A 23,033-nucleotide genomic window follows, 5' to 3' on the forward strand; every position below is an offset into this window, starting at 1 on the left:
GAAAATGCAGGCAGAAAAAGAGGAAGTTGGAAACAGTGGCATCGACTCTTGAACTCTTAAAATAAGTGACGACATATGCTGGCAGAAGCCACGAAAGAAATCGGTTCCTTGTAATGAATTTCTCCTTTCTAAAAGAGAAACAGGAAGTGCATGCACATTGAAAATGAACTAGCTTCCTACTTTAGACCGACACTAGTGTTTTGCAGGACGTAAGATGTTAGGCAGGGTAAAGGGCATCGTGCCCCAGGATTGTCCTCGATTTGACGAGACTAACGAAATATTGGGGAAAATATGAGAACTTTATTAAATGAGGTACTCTATGCCTCAATTTCTTAACAGCAGCTCATCCATAACAGAAGCGAAGTGAGGCCAACATTGTGACAGCGGAGGAACAAAGGCTACAGCAACAAATGCGATGCTTTAGCATAGAAGGATGAAGGGAGAATGCAAGTAAACAAATGAAACCTTAACGAAAATAATTTCAGAGGCCCAAGTTCAGACTGGTGGTAGCCTACCACGACAGGAAACTGGCAAGCTCTCACAACCACGATGTACTTTGTCTTTCTGCCTTTTATGTCCCATACAATTGCGCTGTTCTCGTTCTAAATACTTCATTGTAAAGACTGATGCGAAGTTCCGTGTATAACTAGTAATGAGGTTAGAAGTTGAGTTGATGAAAAGATGGCGGGGATATTTTACGCAATGCCCCATGTCTTCAAGTGTACCAGGAGCTTCGAAGAATGTCATAAAATATTAACCCTAAAAAAGAAGACGTGAAATATCAAAATAATAGGCCGCTTAGACATTAGTTTCGGTATTATGAAGCATTTTCTAAGGTAATCTCAAATATTATAAGGCCAGCACTTGTCTTCAGTAAGCCATAATATTAAGCCGGCTTTAGAAACGAATATACAGTAATGGGTCACATTCAGGTCCAGAGCCAAGTAATTGAGAAATCTGTGAAATCTAACAGCTCCTGCAAATGACCTTTACAAATGACAAAAATATGATTAGTTCAGTAGAGATACGAGCACTCTTAGAGGCATTGCGCATTCAAGAAGTAGAGGAAGCATACGCAATATTTTAGTAAGTATCTTCACAGATTCAAGAAGGATATAATTTTTCATATAAAAGCGGGAAAATACCGGTGATAACGCTACCATGCAAGGAGGCGCAACATCTATAACGTTATTTAGTGAATGCTTCCAAGTCGTATTCAAGAGGCTATAGATTTCAAGGATTAGGGGTAGGGATAAATGGGGTATATCTCTGAAAGTTACTGTTTGTAGATGACATTGTCCTCTTCAGCAACGTTGAAGATGACTTGTAACAAATAATTCATGACACTAACCAGCAACATCAAGTGAAGGTTTCATGATTAATATGTAAAAAGCAAGATAATGTTCAACAAGACTGGCAAGGGAACCAGTTTGTAGCTGATAGCCAGCCTTCTAAAAATGTGCAAGAGTGCCTTATGTTTATCTGTTTATCTAGGTCAAGCAGTGGGCCCAGACCGTAAGAAGGAAATCTCCAGACAAATAAAACAGTTGTAGCGTATACGTCAAGCAATTTCAAGACATCAAGGGCACCCAAAAAATGTTAAGATTATTGCGTTCTGTCTGTAATACCCTTGAATGAATCTTGGAGGTTAACAGGGAAACATGATAGTAAACTAAGGATCGCGCAACGAGTCATGAAACGGAAAATTATATGTGTAACTAACATTTACAGACAGGACGAGAGCAGCAACGTAACAGAAAGCACATGTGTTTACAGTGGATATTAAGAAGCAAAAGTAGAGTTGGGTGGCCTTGTAACGTGTAATGACGATAACCCGTATAATGAGTGCCACGAGCAGGAAACGCAGTAAAGAATGGTGAAAAATGAGGTGGTCGATTGTGATTAGGAAATTCACACGCAATGAGTTCTGTCGGCTAACGGAATACAAGGGTAAGTTATCAATGCCAGAGGCATTCGTCTTGCAGAGGGCATTAAATATACAGAGGGTCCCATGTAACTTTAGCCAAACATTAGAAATATGCAAATCCGCGTCTCGATGGGGGCAAAATGTGAGAACACCCGTGTACTGAGATTCAAGCGCACGTTAAAGAACCCCAGGTGGTCCAAATTTCCGGAGTCCCCCACTACGGCGTGTCTCATGATCAGATTGTGGTTTTGGCACGTAAAACCCCATAATTTAATTTTTTCAATGCCGCGTAGCTGGACAGAACCTAGATATTATTGTTTGCCGTCGCTTGGAGATATTGATATTATTTTTTGCAAATCATATTAATTTAATTTAATTATTAATTATAATATTAATTTTTGATATTGAATTTTTGAATTTTTGAATTTTTTTGAATGATTTTTTAATTTTTGATAATTTTTGATATTAATTTTTGCATAATCAGTCTTAACGAATTAACCAACTTCTCAAATATTATAATTGGACGACTGTGTCAATGAGAAAATTGTGGATAAACATGACAAACTCCTGATACAGCTTTCTGTTGCTCACTACGTGCCACATAAGAGTGTTGTTCCGAGCGTGAAAGAAACCCGCGAATACACGCGAAATTGCCTCTAGCGGCCAGTCGCGCGGCAATTTTGCGTGCGACTGGCCGTTATGCCGTTCTGCCGACTGGCCCGTATGTTTCCCGTTATATATTTTTGCTCTTTTGCTATGTACTTCCCACTCCTGCCTAAGACTTTCTGTGAAGGCTGGCAGTAATTCTGAAATAAATAAATGAATAAATTCGCGGGCTTCTTTTACGCCCGAAAAAAGACTTTTATGTAGCACGTATTGAGCAATAGAAAGCTGCATCCGGAGTTTTTCATGTGGGTCTACAATTTTCTCGTTGACACTTTTCATCAACTTATAAGACTTAAGAAGTTGATTAATAAATTAAGACTAATTACGTAATTAGGCGGTATGCAAGAAATAATCTGAGTATATCCAAGTGACGGCAAACAAGATTACCTTGGTTCTGTCCAGCTACGTGGCATTTGCATATTTTTAAAATTTGGCTAAATTACGTGCGACACCATGTAAAGGCTCCGACTGATAGCTTTCTTTATCAGTCTAGGTGTGTTTTACAGCCATTCAAGGCACAATCGCCGCTCACAAGACGTATCGCTGGGCTATCAAGATCTGATGTAATGCATATTTATGCGTTGCAAATTCAATAAATTCTGGGATTTTACGAGTAAAAGACACATTATGATTGTGAAGCACGCCGTAGTGGGGGATCCGGATTAATTTTGACCACCTGGGTGTTTTTAACATGTACATGCACCTATGCAACATTATGCATTCGGTTCAACTCGCGTCTGGAGTGCCTTTCATTTTAAAACTTTGTCTGAAGTTATGTGGGACAGCCTGTATATCGTGTTATAGTTTCAGCTCGCACTGCAAATACATCCCTGAACTTAGTTTCCTCAACCTCCCCATTACTCTACAACACATAACCAAAAGTAGCAATAGCTAATTAGCAGGACGATATTCAGGTAAACGACAAAAAAATTTGACGTCGACAACAAACAATGAAAAGATTGGAACTCGGAAAGAAAACTTCGTAGAATTGACGAAACAAGCGCACGAATTTAGGGCTTTGGGGACAAGTCCATGGCAGGGTATATCTTTGTCAAAAAAGCACGACGAGTGTTTAAAACATTGGTCTCCAATTCACCCTGTGAAGGTGTGTAGACAGCGAGGCTGTAAACGGCAACTAGAATGGCCTACGACTTGACTTGCGGCACTACATCGTGCACCTACAAAGAGCGAACCAGAGAGAAGAGAAATGCACTTAACCACACTTTCGCCGCGTCTCGTATGCACGCTGCTCTTCAGGATTCCTCACTTTGCGTGGCCTTCACATAGCACTGTCACAACACAAATCAGTGGCTGGGCGGGTTCTTCTTTAACACACGAAAGTGATATGTGTCACTCCGTGCTTCGTATGCTACCGTTGTCGCTTCCCGGCAACTGCAGCTTAGGCATACAACCGTAATCTTTACCGGGAAACGCTTGCGGCGAACGCTATGCGCGAAGGTGAGCTTTCTAGTTCTTTTTTTCTCTTTCCGCCGCTCGACCGGTAGCGCTGCCGCCGCGGATGGACGGATGGACGGACGGACGGATGGACGGACGGACGGACGGACGGACGGACGGACGGATGGATGGAGGAATGGATGGATGGATGGATGGATGGATGGATGGATGGATGGATGGATGGATGGATGGATGGAGGCATGGATGGATGGATGGATGGATGGATGGATGGATGGATGGATGGATGGATGGATGGAGGCATGAATGGATGGATGGATGGATGGATGGATGGATGGATGGATGGATGGATGGATGGATGGATGGATGGAGGCATGGATGGATGGATGGATGGATGGATGGATGGATGGATGGATGGATGGATGGATGCTATGAGCGCCCTCCTTTAAACAGGATGTTGGTTGCGCAGCCGTGCTCTTATTATTTTGGCTAATGTCCTACCTATATATTAAAAAAAACAAAAAAAGAAGAAAGAAAGAATTATCAGCATCAAGCTTTCTTAACCGCTATTGGGAACTTTGTTTTTTCACGCCTCCGTTGTTTGTTATCTCCCTACTTTTCTGCCACCAAACTTCCAAACGACTCTTACTAATTTTCATAGCGAACATGTTTACATCCTCCTGCTATCGCTGAACGGAAGGACTTCAAGGAGGCCAGGGTAGCTTAAATTGACCGCTGGGTAGATATCTTCCTATTCTAATATTCTAAGCATGTTCCGTCTTTTCCGTAGTTTTAGCGCCGCATGCGCATACTACTTCTTCCATGTTGCACCTCGCTTTATAAGTGCGCGTTCTAAGACATCCTGATGGATGGATGGATGGATAACTTTCTCGAGGTCCGTCGGTGCGCGCGATTAGTGCGCAGCGGGCCGCTCCCAAGTCGGGACAGAGAGGCCATGCCCCTCCGCCGCGTCGCGGGCCCGATGGACAGCCCAGAGCTGTGCTTCAAGGTCCGAGCTGCGTAGAGCTCGGGCCCACTCTTCCTTGGTGGTCCTGATCTCGCTTCGAAAAGTAGAGCTTCCTCTTGAATTATTAAGAAATGTTTCTTTCCTGATTTCATTTTTTCCTCTTAGATAGTTCCTCAAAGTAGGCTTCTTTTCCATTGACGCCATCCATTAGACTGTGTGAGCTTCTCTGACTTGGCGTTTGACGTTCTTTGTTGCCATGTTACTATACCGGCCGCATATTTGCAGGTAGGCTTCCTAGTTCTTTTCCTCCACTGGGAATCGATGTTTTTCCTGTACGAATATCTGAGCACTCTCGCAACCCATTTACTACCTTCCATATTCTTATTCGTTATTAAAAATTCATTTTACCCTGAGCTTCTTTCGCTTCAAAACTTGTGCAGTTCATATCACCCTGCACAGTTCAATTGTAGTGTTCACGTGAGCGCCCAATGCGACGCACCCCACTGATCTTTGGTTGCCATCGTGGTCCTGATTGTACCCCTGATTTCAAGCAAACAACCGCATTTCCAAATGTAAGTCCTGGAGCCATTACACCTTTCCACATCACCTCCGCGCATGCATGGAGGCGAGCGCTATCTGCTGCTGCTGCGAAGAACCCAGCGGTGCACGCGGTGCGCGCTTCCCGACTGTTTGCCTACGGAGACGACAGTTGCGGCGACCGTCCTCTATTCGTGTTCCCCGCTCCGCGGGAGACCAGTTTGCCCCGTCTGCCGTGCCTGCACGTTGGGGTCATTGCCCCCTGCTCGCCCGACGGAGGCGCCACCACAGCCACTTGACAAACATGCGTTTACTTCTGAAAAAGCCAGTCGACTCTCCGTTCGCAACTTATCAAAACGTATATTACTTGCCTCCGCTAAACCGAGCTCCCAGCAAGTGGTGACTCAGGACATTTCCGTTTTTTTTTCCTTCGAACACTGCTATGAATGACGCTGCTGCTACTCCTTCTGACAGAGAAGACGTCACGATTACGTATCCTGTCATCGCCGCAGAGCTTCAGCTTCCCAGTTTTTCGCACAAGAATCCTCGAGTTTGGTCTATGCAAGCAGAGGCCCGTTTTCAACTCCGGCGCATCACTTCACAGACAGCAGCGTACCTGCACGTCATCGCCGCGCTACCCTCCGACATCGCCGATGCCATAGACAACTTGCTAGTGGGTACGCTTTCGGCCACAGCATACGACGACCTGAAACGCATGGTCCTACAGCGCCTTGAGCCATCGCAACAGAGTAGGCTTCAACAGCTCCTCTCCGAGGAACTCGGCGACCAACGAACGTCACAACTCCTGCACAGGTTGCGTGAGTTGCTGGGTAGCCACTCCGCATACAAGAGCTAGTTTCCGATTTTGCCCGAGCTGTCGGCATGCATGGTGCTCGCGGGTTCCGACGAGACGAGTCTCGATCGGCTAGCTGCACTCGCTGACCGCATATGCGACTGCTCGTCTGCGGCACAGCTACCTATCACCACTGCGAGAGTCTCAGAGCATGAAGACCGACTCTTGCTCCTGGAGGAATCAGTCGACCGCCTTACCAGTGCACTGGAGAAACTGACGTCGGGTGGCAACATTGGCGACCATCCTCGGCGCAACCATTCGCCTTCAGTCTCGAAGCGCACCTAACAACTCGCCACGCCAGTTGTTCTGGTACCACCATCGCTTTCGCGAAAAAGCAAGTCGCTGCCCACAGCCCTGTTTGTGGACGGTAAATGCACCATCCAGCCGCTAACGGTGGCATGCGACATCGGCTCTCGCGCAAGCCGCCTATCCTTCCTAGTCGACCGCATCACCGGCACCCGCCTCCTCGTAGACACTGGAGCCGAGTTGTGTATCGTTCCCGCCATGGCCGCAGATCGCCAATGCCGCCAGCCACAGCCACGCTCAACGCAGTGAACACTGCCATTGCGTAGTATGGGCTGCGGTCAATAACGCTAGACATTGGGCTCCGGCGCTTGCACAGATGGGCGTTTGTGATCGCCGACGTCAGCCTTGCCATATTGGGAGCGGACTTCCTCAGCCATTTAACCAAGATGTGAGCGTTCGCGACCGGCGCCTAAAGGATAACGTCACACACCTCGACGTGCTTGGCCTCCAGTCCAACCTCACCTTATCTGGCATCCGTACGTTTCGGCCAGTCTCAACGTATGACACAATACTTGCTGAGTATCCGCAACTCACGAAGCCACGAAACGATGCGCAGCCCGCGAAACATAAGTTGACGCATCAACTCACCACCACCGGGCCACTTGTCGCCGCTCGGCTATGTAGGCTCGCTGGACGGAGGATGGAAGTCGCCCGCCGTGTGTTCGAACACATGCTTCAGCTCGGCGTTATTCGTCTTTTCTCCAGCAATTGGTCCACCTCTCCATTAGGTTCGAAAGTACGACAGTGCCGACTGGCGGCCTTGTGGTGATTACCGAGCTTTGAATGCCGTCACCACACCGGATCAATATCCCTTTTCCCACATAGATGACTTCGGCACTCGTCTCGCAGGAACCAAAATATACAGCTAGATCAATTTGATAAGCGCATACCACCAAATTTCTTTCGAACCCAGCGACATTCCGAACAGAGCAATCGCTACTCGGTTTGGCTTACTTGAGTTTGTCCGTATGCCTTACGGTTTGAAGAATGCCCGGCGCAAAGTTTTCAAAGGTTCATGGACGAGGTTACGCGCGGACTCCCGTTATTTCGTCTACCTTAACGACATTCTCGTTGCAAGTCGCACAGAGGAAGAGCACAAGGTGCACCTTTGCCTTCTATTTGAGCGACTGGATGAACACGGCCTCGTCCTAAAGACTCAGAAATGCATTTTCAGAGTTGGAGCCATGGATTTTCTCGGCCATCGCATTTAATCCCGAGGCATCAAGCCATCGGAATCTTGGGTGCAGGCAATCGAGAACTTCCCTTCTCCAACCTCCTTCCGAAAGTTGCGACAGTTTCTGGGGCTCATAAATTTTCACAGGCGCTTCAAACCATCCTGTGCGCAAGTTCTACAGCCACTTATTGACCTGCTGCGTCGTGACTCGAAAACACTGCGTACCTTCCACTGCTCCTCGGAGCACGAACACTCCTTCCAGGTAGCCGAAACGCGGTTGGTAACTGCAGTGTTGCTGATTCATCCGTTTCCCGACACTCCAACTCGCCTTATAGTAGACTCGTCGACCACATCAGTGGTTGCAGTACTGCAGCAGCGCGATGGCGCAGACTGTAGGCCGCTGGGCTTCTTCTCAAAGCGTCTCAAACCTACAGAAGCTCGCTACAGCACCTTCGGTTGGGAGATGTTGGCCATCTGTTGCGCTGTCAAGCATTTCCATTTTTTTCTTGAAGGCTAAAGCTTTTGCGTTTTGACCAACCACAAACCGTTAACCTTATCTCCGGCTTTTCTACGCACATCCGTGCTATCTCTAGGACCGAATATCAGGCAGCTGACGCACTGTCGCAGATCGACGCTGTGCCTGCTGGCCTTGTGGATTTCCGAGCTCTACCTTCCGCCCAACAAAACGACCCCGAGCTGTGCCAATTTCGGGAAAAAGGCTAGTCTCTCCCGCTTGCGGAGGTGCCGCTTCCCTACACAACAACATTGGTCACGTGCGACACATCGCAGGCAGCTCCTCACCCGCTCGTGCCCCATCAGTTTCGGTGGCCAATATTCGATTCATTGCATTGGCTAGACCATCTCAGCATCAGAGCGACAGAGAGCACAGAGGCTTATCACAGACCGCTTCTTCTGGCCAGGGATCAACCAAGGTGTTCGAAGCTGGGCAAAGAAGCTGCCAAGCCTGTCAAGCCGTGAAAGTGACCCGGCGCACGCATTCAGAGGTGAAGCCGTTTAGACCACGAAAGAGCCGTTTAGATCACGTGTATTTAGACTTGGTGGGCCTCTTCTGCCCTGCCAATGTTTGAGGTACCTCCCCACGTGTGTCGACCGGTGCTCAAGGGGGCCTGAGACGATGGCTCTACAAAACATTACTGTCGAAACAGGCGTCGCTGTACGGTTGCACTTTGCGAATAACTACTGACCGAGGCCGACAATTCCAAAGCTCGCTTTTTTCTGTCCTGGCGAGACTGCTCGGCACGCGCCTGCATAACACCACGCGTTACCACCCACAGAGCAACGGCATGGTCAAGCGTCTTCATCGACAACTGAAGGCGTCGTTCACCGCCACGCCCGACAGACAGCACTAGGTAGAAAGGTACTACTGGGGCTGCGAAAATTATTCAAGGATGACCTGGGAGTCAGCGCAGCCAAGATGCTTTATGGATCAGCAATCCGTGCTCCAAGCCAGTTTTTCCGCGCCCAACAAGGCACTCTGCCAGCGGCCGCACAGCACTTAGGCTACATTCCTGGCTCGACCAGCTTCGACCTACACACCGGCGTATCACCCGCGGTCAGCCTGTGCTTAGTTTCCCGTCAATGGACACGGTCAGCGCGTCTTTCTGTGGCGCGACTCTATCAAGCCACCATTGATTCCTTCCTATGAAGGCCCCTCTCGTGTGGTTTCGCGTTCAGAGGAAATCTTGAAGATTGACGTACGCGGCAAAGAAGAGACATTGTCGTGCGATATCGTGAAGCCAGCCTATCTTGAACATTAACTCTTCATTCCTTCCGCCATTCACACCTAAGCCTTCGGCATTCTAGGGAGGGGGGAGGGTGGCGACTGTGCACTATTCGCGTTCCTCTTTCCTCGGGAAACCAGTTTTCCCCATTTGCCGTGCCTCCACGTGGGGGTCATTGCCCCCTGATCGCCCGAGGGGGCGCCACCACTGCGACTAGGCAAACCTGCTTTTACTTCTGAATAAAGTCAGCCGACTCTCTGTTGTCACCCTGTCAAACCGTGTATTGCTTGCCTCCGCTCCTTAGAGCTCCCAACAGACCCATTGGGAGGCAGAGCTATACAGCTACGCTGTAAAGTGGATGCGTCACAGTTCTCTTTAGTCTTGTAACAAACTTAATAAGAGTGGACAGATGATGATTGGCGTATTTTAGAGATACTGTTCCAGGCACCTTTGTGTGTGTGTGTGTCTTGTCATGGGACTTGGAAAGGTAGTAGGTAGGGCCACATTTTCCACACTGAGGCTAACCCGTTCATCCTCAGACAGGTGCAATAAGGATTAGCCGCTCTAGGGGCATTCCGTAAGCAGAACAACTGCTCGCATCCTGCAGCATGCTAATGCGCACTGCAAGATGCGATGCAGGCTGTGGGGGACAAAGTAATTTGAGCTGCACCATTCGAAAAACAAAAAAAAATCACACGACAGTGCACCATGCTTGCATAATTTTCACTCAGCATGCCAATGCCAACCCTCATCTAACTTTGAAGTTCCAGGAAATATTTATCAAAGCTTTCGGTATTTTGTTCACTAACATTGCCAAGCCATAACTCAACCCAGTGAAACCTAGTGAAAACCTCTTTCCGGTTCTCAATCAAATTAAAGTCATAAGAGATTACGGCACGGTAGTGACGGCGAACACTCACTAGAAGATACTCCGCGTAAGACAGAGTTTGGAGACCTCGACGTTGTCGCTCGCACCTTGGGAGTGCGCACGGTCACGTGAACAAGGATCCGTTGGTGCAACCAAGACGTGCATGCCTTTAATTCGCACGGCTTAACATCTGTGTAATTCGATGAATGTTTTATAAAATAGCACCTTGCCAAAAACACACAAGTGCCCGAGCACGAACACACTCAAGCACGCACACAGGCAGACACACATCTAGCAAAAGGGCAAGTATAATTCATATTCAGTAGATAGCTACCGCGAAAACAGAGAACCGGTGCATCCAGTCACGAACAGCCATTTTAAATGGCAGAAAAACAATAAAACACGTACGGATAGACATGCGTGCAAAAATTACTTTGCACACCCGAAGGTGCTCCCGCATGCAAGAAGGCCGAAACGTAGAAAATGACTTCAGGAAATACAGCACACAATCAGGTATGCCAGCTATCAATCGTGCAAACATTGACAGAAATAATCAAGGAGAAATAAAAGAAAAGAAACACTAAGGAAACAATCACGATATTTTCAAGTCGGTGATTATTTGGGTATGTAAAATTGGGAAGAACCAATAGCCACAGAAGAAAGCAGTAAGGAGAAGGACGGCTTATGTGCCATTGAATGCAAATAGACCTATAGCCTTGCGAGGTTTATCGAGTACTTCGCGCAAGCACTATTTTATGTTTAAGGAAATTAAAATCCATAGGCACATCACTCAGTGCATCGTCATTTGTAAGCGCGGCGTGATACAGGCTCAGCAAGGCAGAACGAGCTCAGCAAGGCAGTACAGAGCACAATTCCGCAGCTTGCAAGCCATCGAGCACACAATGTTGCGTCGGCCCAGCCACCTTCGCTATCCAACACGCTGAAAGGAACCTGCTGAGAGTTACCATTCGTAGGCTAAGTCCACATTACTGACCAACTTCAGGGAAAACCGAGACATGTCCCTCCTGAATATAAAATGTCCTAGGGTAACACCATGTCGTCAACACTAGCGCGTAGAGCTCCTCAACGCTGAAGTGCTTCAACCAGAGCTCTATACGTACTGCAGCAAGTTTGGGGCACTCAAACATATAACGTACATCACAATGAGTTTGACAGGCCACATACATATGCATAACGTGTTTAAGCAGTAAAAAAAAATTATGGGAACAATCAAGAATCCAGCCTTGGCATCAACCAAGTAAGGCGAAATCGATTGTAAACTAATCAAGAAAAAGAAAACAGTGAAGTGAGTCAAAACGTTTCATAAAAGGAGTACGCAGGCGAGAGAAAACAGGCAGGAAAACATGCTACATAGAAAGCTATAGCAGATCTAAAAATAAAGCACTACATTGAATAAATAAGTGAATGACTTGTCAAGGCTTCTTCTATGTTTCATTTGAAAGTCTTATCTCCTCGGTTTGCATCACTTCGTGCTTACAGCCTACATGTATGATCATGAATACAATAAGAGATTTTCGGCTACTTACTAATATTAATGCAAAGTTCTTTAGGATGCACTTCCCACGCAAAACTCTTAAGTGGCTGTAACTTCTGTAGTATACTCTCGGGTGAGATAAAATCACATTCTTCTAGCCTACAAAACAGTAGATAGTAGCTCTTCACCCTGTGGTCTGAACAGAGAAGCCAGCGATGGACCACTGCTTTGCCTTCTTCTACGCACACAGCGCACATCTGTCTTTCCTAGGAGCGTTCAAGCACATGTGCTACTCCGCGATTGTTTCCTGTCCTAAAATTAGGCGCATTGTTGAGCGCATGTCTTGGGCCTTTCAGCAAGCTTGTGATTTGAGTTTGTTTCTGGAGGAGATGCTTTCTGCACGCGCTCTTTGCATCGCCGCATTACTGAAGTAGCGATGGCAATACTTTAAAACAGATGGGCGACGACGTTACAAAAGAAAGCGGTCTCCATTAACTTGACGTAATGTCATTCTCTCTTTCAGAATTCACCGTTCAGTATTTACTGTTCGAGAAAGATAGAACGAATTCACCTTCACCTGTGAGCTAGTTAAAAACGGAACCTATTGGACTAAGGGAATCAATCTAAAGAATAAAGTGTACCGCCCTGAAAGGGCAGCGTCACATAAACCCTTGAATGCACGCTCGTAATTCTTTATTAATGATGATAATACTGGTCAAGAACTTGACATAGCTAGTGCAAAGTTGAATAACAACAAAGATTTACAAAACTCCCAAGCACCTTTACTGGAGTAATACGTAACGGTCCTCTCGAAATTCATCCATCTGGACTGGCATGGCCCGCATGGATGCTGCTAATAGTCAGGATCATGACTCTGATGAGTGACTAGGAATGATGGCGTCGTTCCTGAGCGGTGGAAGTCCAGCCGCTTGATACCACTCCTGGAGTCGGGAAAGTCGCCACTTGACCTAGCGTCCTACCGACCCATTGCGCTGTCCAGCTGTGTTGGGAAGGTCATGGAAAGAATGATTCTCACCCGCCTAGAGTGGTACGTATCTTGAGCGCCACAACGTATACCCCGAGGCCATGGCTGGTTTTAGAAGAGGCCGTTCCTCTATTGACAACGTCATCGACCTCGTCACGTCAGTACAACCAGCAAAACACCACAAGCGTATACCGGTTGCACTATTCCTCGACGTGAAAAGCGCCTATGATAATGTAACGCATGAAGCCATCATAGATGCCCTGGAAAATAATGGAATTGGTGGACGCATGTTTCGGTGGATTCGGAGCTATCTATTCAAAAGATCCTTCTTTGTGCACAGTGCAGATGGCCGAACCGCTGACCATTACACTTGCCATGGCCTCCCTCAGGGTGGGGTTCTTAGCCTCACTTTGTTCAACCTTGCAATCCTCGGACTTGCCGACGTTCTACCACATACAGTAAACTGTTCCATATATGCTGACGACATATGCATATGGGCCTCGGCAGTTACGCGTCTCCAGGTGCGTGCACGGCTCCAAAAAGCAGTGACCCTAACGTCATCGTACCTGCGTGCTCAAGGCCTCAGCATTTCGACCGAGAAGTGCGCCTTAGTCGCTTTTACGAACAAGCCCATGACCTGGTACCCCATTTCTACTGACCACCAACCTATTTCCCACGCAAAAACTCACCGATTCCTTGGCGTTATTATAGACAGAGACCTTTCTTGGAGCCCCCCCCATCTCATACTTGAAGAAGAGGCTTACTTCTATCTCCCATATACTAAGGTTTCTTGCCGGTAAAACGTGGGGCACATCCGTGGCATCTATGTTTCAACTATACAGGACGCTCTTCCTAGGATACTTGCGATACAGCACACCAGTGCTGTCCAATGCTAACAAAACTAACATCCATGTCCTACAGAGCATTCAAGGCCGAGCCCTTCGAACATGTCTGGGGCTACCTCGAAATGCTTCAACTGTGGCAACAATTGCCACCGCGGGAGACCACCCAATGTTGACCTATATAGCTATCGACGCACTCCGGGCGCATGTTCGCCATATATCCAGAGTTCCTGACCACCATCTCGATCGCTTGCCTGAGAAAAGACCCAAGGCAGCGTTCTCCAGATCAATTGCGGCTAACCGGCACTCTTTGTCTTTGAGGCACTCACCCGTAACAAGAACGCCATCCCCTATGTGGTGCTTGAAAAAGCCTCCTGTGTACCTTGCTCTTCCAGGAATAGTGAAGAAAGCTAGCCTGACCACCGCGGCTCTCAAGCAGATCACATTGGAACTTTTGCATCGTTCATACGCTAACCGAATCCATGTATACACGGATGGTTCCGTCTCGGAAAGTTCTACGGGCGCCGTTGTTCTATCATCTCAATCGGTCGCCATCAAGTTTAAGACATCACACGTAACGACATCTACAGGTTCCGAACTGGCCGCTCTTCGCGCTGCTGTCGAATATATTGAAAAAGAACCGCCTAACAAATGGGCAATATTTTGTGACTCGAAAGCAGCCCTCCAGAGCTTGTGAAGTTTACGACGTGGTAATTATGAACAGCTGGTGTCACAAATCAACGAAACCTGCCATTGCGCTTCTGAACGAGGACATGATATCATACTTCAGTGGCTGCCGGGACATTGTGGCATCGTTGGTAATCACCTCGCCGATGACGCTGCCCGACGTGCCCAGGCTGGCTCACCGACACTCCTTATACCTTTAACAAAAGTCGACGCTGCAAGAGAGCTTCGTAGTCTCGCTCGTACCATCACGTTAAGTTACTGGCATACACCACAGAACTCTAAGTGTCGTTTATACAGCCTCGACCCATCACTGAAACTCAAATTACCAGCGAATCTTCCACGACGTGACGCAACACTGCTGTGTCGGCTGTGGGTAGGAGTAGCATTCACCAACTCCTACAGCTGTCGTATTGGAATGACGGATTCACCAATGTGCGCTCAGTGCAAGTGTGAAGAGACCATCAGTCACCTTCTGTGCCACTGTTCTCGCTTCGATTATCAACGCGAGACTCTCCAGTGCGCCTTAAATAGACTGGATGACAGACCATTTACGGAAGCGAAGATCTTGGGAGCCTGGCCTCACAGTTCATTAGCGCACAAAACAGTTCTAGCGCTTTTTCACTACCTGAAGGCAACAGACTTGAGTGCCCGACTATAGACATCCTACACCTAAGTTCTCTCTCTCTCTTTCACTCCCCATTCCCCTCCCACGTGTAGGGTAGCAAACTGGACTCAGTCTGGTTAACCTCCCTGCCTTTCCTTCTTCCCTTCGCTCTCTCTCTCTCTCTCTAGTATACGGAACGTGTTCGCCACGTCTCAGTTTCGCGGGCTCTTTGGCCACATTATGTGTGAAATGTAACTTTATTAGACTTATATTTGGAATTTTTATTACTCCTTACCGACTCCCATGCTGCCCTTCGCAGACTACAGAGAAGTGAGGCTGATGTTCCAGTTGTGCGTAGCGTTATTCAGTTTGCCGGCAAAATTACATCTCCTGGGGTATCCTTTGTCGGCCAGTCAATACCTTCGCGCGTAGGTATGGTCCCAAATGAAGAGCCTGATTAGCTTGATTATGCTAGTCTGCTCAGCCTTTGCTGTTTCCTTAAGCGGCTTCCCGACCAGAGTGTTGAAAATGCAACATTTCTATAAGAAACCGACGTAGCTTGCCTTTTGTAGTGCAATTTTTTTGTGAGTGAAGATACCTAGTTTGTTTAGCTATTCTTTCTTTGTTATTGTTTTTGTAATTAGTGCGGTTTGCGGGGCATTTTTCCTATTTACTTCCCGGTCTTCTATTACAGCGAAGCTGTATATGGCTGGGATCCCGTCATTCTTTCGTGTCCGTCAACTGAAAACTATCATCATCAATGGACATCATCATCAATACCCCCGTAAGCAAGCAAAAGATGCAATGGCTCCTAGCCCCATAAGGCAGAGGCTACAAGCACTCAGCAAAGTGAAGCGAACAGTGCTCACATTCTTTGGAATCACGTATGCAACATACGGAACGGCATACGTTTTAATAAAGACTAAGCTCAAAACAAGCATCCGAACCACATAATTGATGATAAGGCGCTCTTGATAGCAATGCGAAGCTCGTAGCGCTCCCCGCATACATTTCCCGGTAAAGATTACTCTTACGCAAGCTGCCGCGACGGCGCTAGCTTGCGACGTGGGGTGTGAGGTCCTTAGCCTTTCGTATGTATAAACAAAATCACCGCCCAAGCACTTCGTACAGATGGTTAACCAGCGAAGCTGAATCGTGCGGCCACGATGTTTCTCACTGGGTTAATCCCGACGGTTCATTAGACGACCGCTTGGTAGGCTGCCGGAACATCGGTACGCAGTTGCTGCTTGCGCTCGGCTGCACGAGCCTGTTCTTGTACCCGGACTGCAGCATAGGCATGGCGTAGACGAGGTCGTTCCCTGTTCTGCTGGCGACGTTGCTGATCAAAAACTGCCTGCTCCTCAGGAGTACGTATGACGCGTGGCCTACCCATTTCGGTGCCGGAGAGAAACTGCTGCGCGCGCTCTCGGCTGTAACGGAGAGCAACGACGTCACTACTGGCGCAGCCAATCGCGCCCGTCTCTCTCTCTTTATTTTTCCGCGCATGCGCATGGGGTGGCGCCGGATGATTTTTCGGCGTACAGGTTACATACTGACGGACCAATCACCTAGCCATATACAGCTTCGTTGTAGTAACCAGCCTAACAACTGATTTCAGTGTTGCAGCCCCGCTATGGGTGGCGGCGTACTGTCAAAATTGTCATTATTCCAATTCCTACCATTACTCTAAAGCCACAAAGCATTGCATATCCCCCTCAACAGTTGTAGTGGTGGTTTTCAACAGCTTCGCTGGACATCCACTTGCGCAGGGCCGGGACGGCGAGCTTATTTTCAATTTCTGTTCCAATAATAATAATAATAATAATAATAATAATAATAATAATAATAATAATAATAATAATAATAATAATAATGCACTTACTTGATCATTCGCTTATTTACCGTGTTTTCCGGAACAACCCTGAGGGCTATGTTCTGGCGCATGCATACATTAAAGCAATAAAAAAAAAAGCGGCAGGGGAGTAAAAGTAAAACAAACAACAATGAATAAAAAAACAATCAAGAAAACAAGCGTGTACACGCATTAATGCGCAAGGTGAATATAAAAGACAAAGGAGAAAAGCAGTTGAAGAATGTGTGCAACATGACACAACAACGCAAAGCTCGGAAAAGAACAATGACGGCGAGTTTTGAAAACTATAGAGATCATGAAAAGAAGCGTTATAGGATGGATGGATGGATGCAACTTTCTTGTACGTCCGGCAAGGTTTAACGCGACCCGGGCTCAGGTTTCCCACGGGGGAACGTCAAGGCCGTGCCTCAACGCCGCCTCACGGGTTTTCTGGACTGCCCACGTCTGGATTCTGAGGTATGAGCTGCGCACAGCGGCGGCCCACCTCGACGACAGGGTCTCCGGAGTAACTACCATCATTGCTATAACTACATTGCACTCCCACAGCATGTGTTTGAGTGTTGCTGGTCCTTCCTGGCACAATTTCCACGTGTCGTCCTGATGCTTATCTGGGAACATACGTTTCAGACGGAATGGATTAGGGAAGGTGTTTGTCTGGAGTTGTCTAACGACTTACTATTTTGTGGATGAATAATAATAATCAATTACTCAATCAATCAATCAATCAATCAATCAATCAATCAAAGGTGTTTATTAATGTGCCTAGGAACAACCTCGAGGGTCTTTGTGCTGGTGCACTCGGCAAAACAATGCACTGGAAAAACAGTTCACGCCCACACACACATACACACGCGCGCACACATCAAATAATAATAATAATTTGGCGAATACAAATTTTAACAGAGCATAAAATGTGTACACGAAGATAATACAAAGCAAAAGTGGAGAAACAGGAAAAAGGATTATAGAATGACAGAACACACAATAGATATGAGAGTTATTGTTCAGTTAGTGAAATTCCTCGGCAACTCCTTTCAAGAAAATATTAAAATTAGATATGAAGATGTGCAGGCTCTCTGAATGGGTGTTATATGTCGCCTGCACTCTAGATAGAGGGCCACAAAAATCGGAAGGCAGAAAGGCGCGTTGTTTCATTGTGATGTTTTGCGGAATGCAAAAGCGCACATCAGAAAGCAAGTGCGAGCAACAGATTTTTCCTTGTATTAATTTGTTGAGAAAAATAACATCCAGTTTGTTGTGTCTACAGGGGAGGCTAGGTAACGTGAGCGTCTGTGTTAGCTCTGTAAGTTGGAAGGGATTTGACAGAATTGATGTTTAAATATAGATGTGAACTTTTTTTGCACACTTTTGAGGAGTTCACCATTTGACCTACTAGTGCTGCCCCAAACGACGGACGCGTACTCAAGAACTGGAAGTCATACACTCTTATTAAAGTTACAAATGGCCTAGGTTGTTTGAAGTCTCTAGTCACCCGACATAGACTTATATGCCTTATGCCTTATATGCCTTATATGACTTATGTGCCTGAAGTCTGCGGAGAGAGACTTCCTCCACCTGAGAAAGATTGTGGGGAAGGAAGCACGCACGCCGAGGAATGAGGGAATGCGTGTCCCGCCGGAGGATACATCTTGGGGCAACGAGGACGCGAAATGGGTCAGAGCGAAGGGGGGCAGACATCATCTATGATGACTGTTCAAGTATTCAAAGAGCATTTTTCTAAGACGAAGATCAATTCGGAGACATTTGAAAGCATATTTTTTATTTATTTATTTAAGAGTGCCGTGAACGCTGTTAGGCTCACATTTTTAGACTGTCGGGATTGACCCACGAAAATGGATGGAAAATGGATTGACCCACGAAATAGCCGGAAAGAAGACTGGCCTGACAATGCCAAGAATGCCATTCGCATTAAAAAAGAAAGGGAGAATGGGCCGTCATTTTTAAACTGCACTGTCGTCGGGATGGGCCTGTGCAAACGGTTAGCAGATAGCCGGAAAGAAAACTGGCCTGACACTCCCAAGAATGCTATATACAATAATAGGAAGGGTTACAGACGGCGAGAAAGAGTGAACATTTCCTTCCACAACGCCACAGCTTGCGCCATGAACCTGCACCCAGGGGTCTGCGTTATTAACACGTGAAAACTTGTTAACCTTTGAGAGTCGCCTTAAGTGGTGGCCCTTACACCAGCCATCACCTGTAGCAGATGTCAGCCACATGAAGACAAAATCCACTGTCCAAAGTGCTTAGCTCCAGCATTAGTAACGGATGCTGGTCATTTGAGTGGACACGGTGGATCGGCAGCCATGCAGTCGCTCAAAAAACCCGATATTGCTTTTTGTGCAGGTTAGTAAACCTCCCTCTGTCTACTGTAAGTGGCCTAGCAACGTCTACCTGCTGCTCCTACCGCGCTCAGTTGTGTGCTCTTTGAGTGCTTGTGCGAATGCGCATTTGTTGCATAGCCCTTACTATGTGTCTGAGACGTTGAAATAAACCGTGGTCCTGCTTAAAAATAAATACTTTATGCTGTCACCTTCTGAAAAAGTTTACCACTGTCACGTTGAAGTCACAGAAGTTCTTGGCGACCTAAAGACAAAACAGAAAGCCTTAGTACAAACTGTCGCTAACAGTAAGATTATCCGCGGTTGAATATTTCGTCGAGTGATTCGTTTATTCAATGGTTGGTGAAAGATAAGAAGAAGAGAATGAAGTGGCAAAAGTACATTGTGGAGCCTTTTAAATAGGCTCTCTAAAATCGTGGGTGGGATCTTGCTCACGTCAACGTCACGTGACAGGCACCGAGTCTGGTTTGTGGATGGGCGTCTCCCACTTTCAGTGAGCCGGTACGGGCCCGCCTCTGCAGGTACCAACCCGCAGCTCCGGGATCGGAAGCGCTTATCCTTTCTTCTAGGCGACGTTGGTTCGTGGAAAGGGCGCCTGGTCCATTCTCCCAGTTGACGTGGTAAGCCCTTGTCATGGCTTTGCAGCTGCTCTCACTTTCAGTGAGCCTGTAGGTCCGGGAGGGGCGTCTTGATCCTTTCTTCTAGGCGACGTTGGTTCACGGAAGTTCTCCTCTGGAGCTTGAGAGCTCGTGGAAAGGGCATCTGGTTGTGGATAGGGGTCTGGTCCATTTTCCCATTTGACGTCTTCACGAGCGTGTCTCCACTGGCGGCAGCCCGGGGGTCCTTTTTAGTTCGTGGAAAGGGTGCACACACACAAAGGGGCCTGTGAACATTGCGGGGCGTCCGCCAGACCGGTCTCCACTCGAGATAACCACAGCGAATTAGGAATTCACCCTTCGTTTCGATGAGGCATGGTGGTCGAGCATCCCTTTTTCACGGGGTGCTACACGCCAGCCGTAACACCTGCCAGTACGGTGGTCGGAAGCCGAGAACACCGTCACGAGCCTTATGCTCGTCCAAGTGTAGCAAGCCATATGAATGATAGCACAGGCGGTAATGAAAAGCCACGGGCCTTGCAGGCGTTTCAAAGCTTCATAAAGCCGGCAAGTTTGGTTCTTCAAAACTCGGAACAAACTTCGGCGACTTCAGGAATGACTGACGGTAAAGCCGAGAACAAGAAACCTCGTCTAGAGGACAGCAAGTATGATGATACATCTAATTGTTAGCTAAGTTATGAAGAAGAGATGGGTGAATATGCACCATTTACTTTGGTCACGTATAAAGAAAAAACGAGCAGAAGGCATTCCGGTTGCCTTTCGCCCAACAAATGAAGGTGCTACTTTTTGGCAAGTGAATCCAAACCGAGTGTCTGCCGAAATAGTTTCCGTTGCCAAAGAAAAAGTGCAGCCTTTCAGGACGACCACAAATGGAAGCTTCAGTGTCAGCGTTGCTTCCTTAGCATCCGTAAAACGCCTTTTGATGCTCTCAAGTGTAGGCGGCCTAGAAGTCAAGCTCTTTATCCCAGAGTCATACACGCGAAACGTTGGGAAAGTAAGACATGTGCCTCTGCAGTATACAGACGAACAACTCCTAGACTTCTTGAAAGACGCAGGAGCTATATCGGCACACAGACAGATAAAGTATTACCGCCAGGAAGATGGAGCAGTAAAGCTGCATCCACTTCATACAGTAATTCTGACTTTCAGGGACGATCGCCCTATTCCAGGAAGAATTTACTTAAGTTTCACCAGTCATCCTGTAGAGGAATATCTAGGACCAGCACTTCGTTGCTACAATTGCCAGCGATTTCGACACATGGCGAAAAACTGCCGCAGCACACGTCGATGCAAAATCTGCTCAGAAGATCATGACAACAAGGAGTGCAAGTGATTCCTTCAGCCTAAATGTGCGAATTGTGCGGGGAACCACGCTGCCTCCTACTCAGGCTGCCCTCAGAACAAGGCAGCGGCAAAAATGCGTCGACATGAACTTATCCATGGAATACAACCGTGATGCAATGAACCTGCCGCAAACCGTGAGATTGTCCATCCAGCGCAAAGTCACTCACCTCAGTGGGCACCGCCGGAACCCCAACAGCCAAGAGAACCAAAAAGCTATTCCTCCTCAAGAGAGCAACCAACCGTGCAATCAAGAGACCAACCAAAAGGATCACTGTCGAGCGCCCAGTCTTATGCGTCAATACTACGGAAACCCAAACGACAACAGGCAGAAAGTAATACACCAGAAAGCTCCAATATTCGCACACATTATTCTCAGCGGCCTTACGTACCTACTGCAGAAGTAATGCCACCGCATTGATGGCGCAACTGATTTTGCCAATGCTTTTCGCAGCTCTTAAGACAATCCCATCTGCCCTGCCGGAAGCAAACAACCTACCAGAAGTGAAAGCCTTGTTGCCTCTAGAAGCACTATTGTACCAACAATCCGAGCCAAAACTGCGGCAAGCAGTACATGAATAGCCGCTACAGAAATGCTTCCATATTTCACTGGAATGCGTACAGTCTTTGAAAGAAGTGTGCTGACTTTCGTAAACTGCTTGTACAATACAACTTTCCAATACTTTGCATTCAAGAGGCGGGAATCAGTGACGATTTTCGCCTCTCGAATTATGTGATATACAAGATGTCTCGTCAAGGTGCTGTTAGCAGAGTGCTCCTGTGCGTCAGAAAGGACTTACCATCTTATCAAATTCAATCCAGTGATTCTGACTTTCCAGAATTAATCGCACGTTAAGTATCCTTTGGTATGCACTGCATAACCGTGATTAATCTATATCTACAACCTTCAAACTGGATTTCAGTAAAAGCGCTAGTGGATATTTTCAAAATAGCTCATTCTAATGTATTCATATGTGGAGACTTCAATGCACACAACATTATTTGGGGCAGTGATCATTGTGATGCAAGTGGTAACGTTATTGAGTTTGAGTCCGCCATAGATAAATGCAACTTGACTGTTTTAAAAGATGGGTCACAGACATTTCTTCGTGGATGTAATTATTCAAGCTGCATAGATGTTACCCTGTGTTCGCATGATCTAGTGAATGGTGTGGGATGGACAGCAGAGATGGAAACACGCGGCAGTGATCATCTTCTCATACTTGAAAATCACCCTAGCCTGTACTATGATATCAGGCGGTGCAGCAGACTAACCAACTGGAAAGCTTTTCGGTACCGCCTAACGGATCAAATTAATTAACATACAACGGTGGAAAGATTTACAGAATTTTTGCAGAATAATGTGACCGTATGCACAAAGAAGGTCTCAATTCCAAAAGATTATATGCTTAAGTTGACGGAGAGTATGAACACCTAAGAGCCATCAGACGCCGATGCGAAAGAGCGTACCGACGGAGCGGAAGTTTAGAAGCATTACAAGCAAAATTCACAATGTAATGCGCAGACGCATGGAAAATTTAGGCAAACGGGCTGGCGCTATTTCTGCGGCATGCTGTCTCCTCACACGTCTGTCCAACGAATTTTTCTAGTAATTTGTTCTTTAAGCGGACTTGTAACACAGAGCTTCCCATTTCGTGTTCTCGCTGTAGCTCGGGACACGTGTGAGATAACAGTTGCAGATGAATTTTGCGAGCTTATTTCCACACCTGCTTTTTCATCACAATGTGCAGAATTCGATAATTCAGTAGTGTT

At 47.0% G+C, this 23,033-nt stretch overlaps 1 protein-coding gene across 1 annotated transcript in view; it reads right to left on the reverse strand.

The window, feature by feature from the left end:
* Positions 1–12,202, reverse strand: part of LOC126544353 (phospholipase A1-like) — a 60,394-nt gene extending 48,192 nt beyond the window's left edge. Inside the window, exon 1 of the mRNA XM_055062087.1 lies at positions 12,137–12,202. The gene's annotated coding sequence lies outside the window, so the exon portion shown is untranslated. The remainder of the gene's footprint in view (positions 1–12,136) is intronic.
* Between the last annotated feature and the right edge of the window lie 10,831 nt (positions 12,203–23,033).

Source organism: Dermacentor andersoni, chromosome 1 (assembly GCF_023375885.2).
Source record: "Dermacentor andersoni chromosome 1, qqDerAnde1_hic_scaffold, whole genome shotgun sequence".
In the NCBI taxonomy this organism is placed as follows: Eukaryota; Metazoa; Arthropoda; class Arachnida; order Ixodida; family Ixodidae; genus Dermacentor; species Dermacentor andersoni.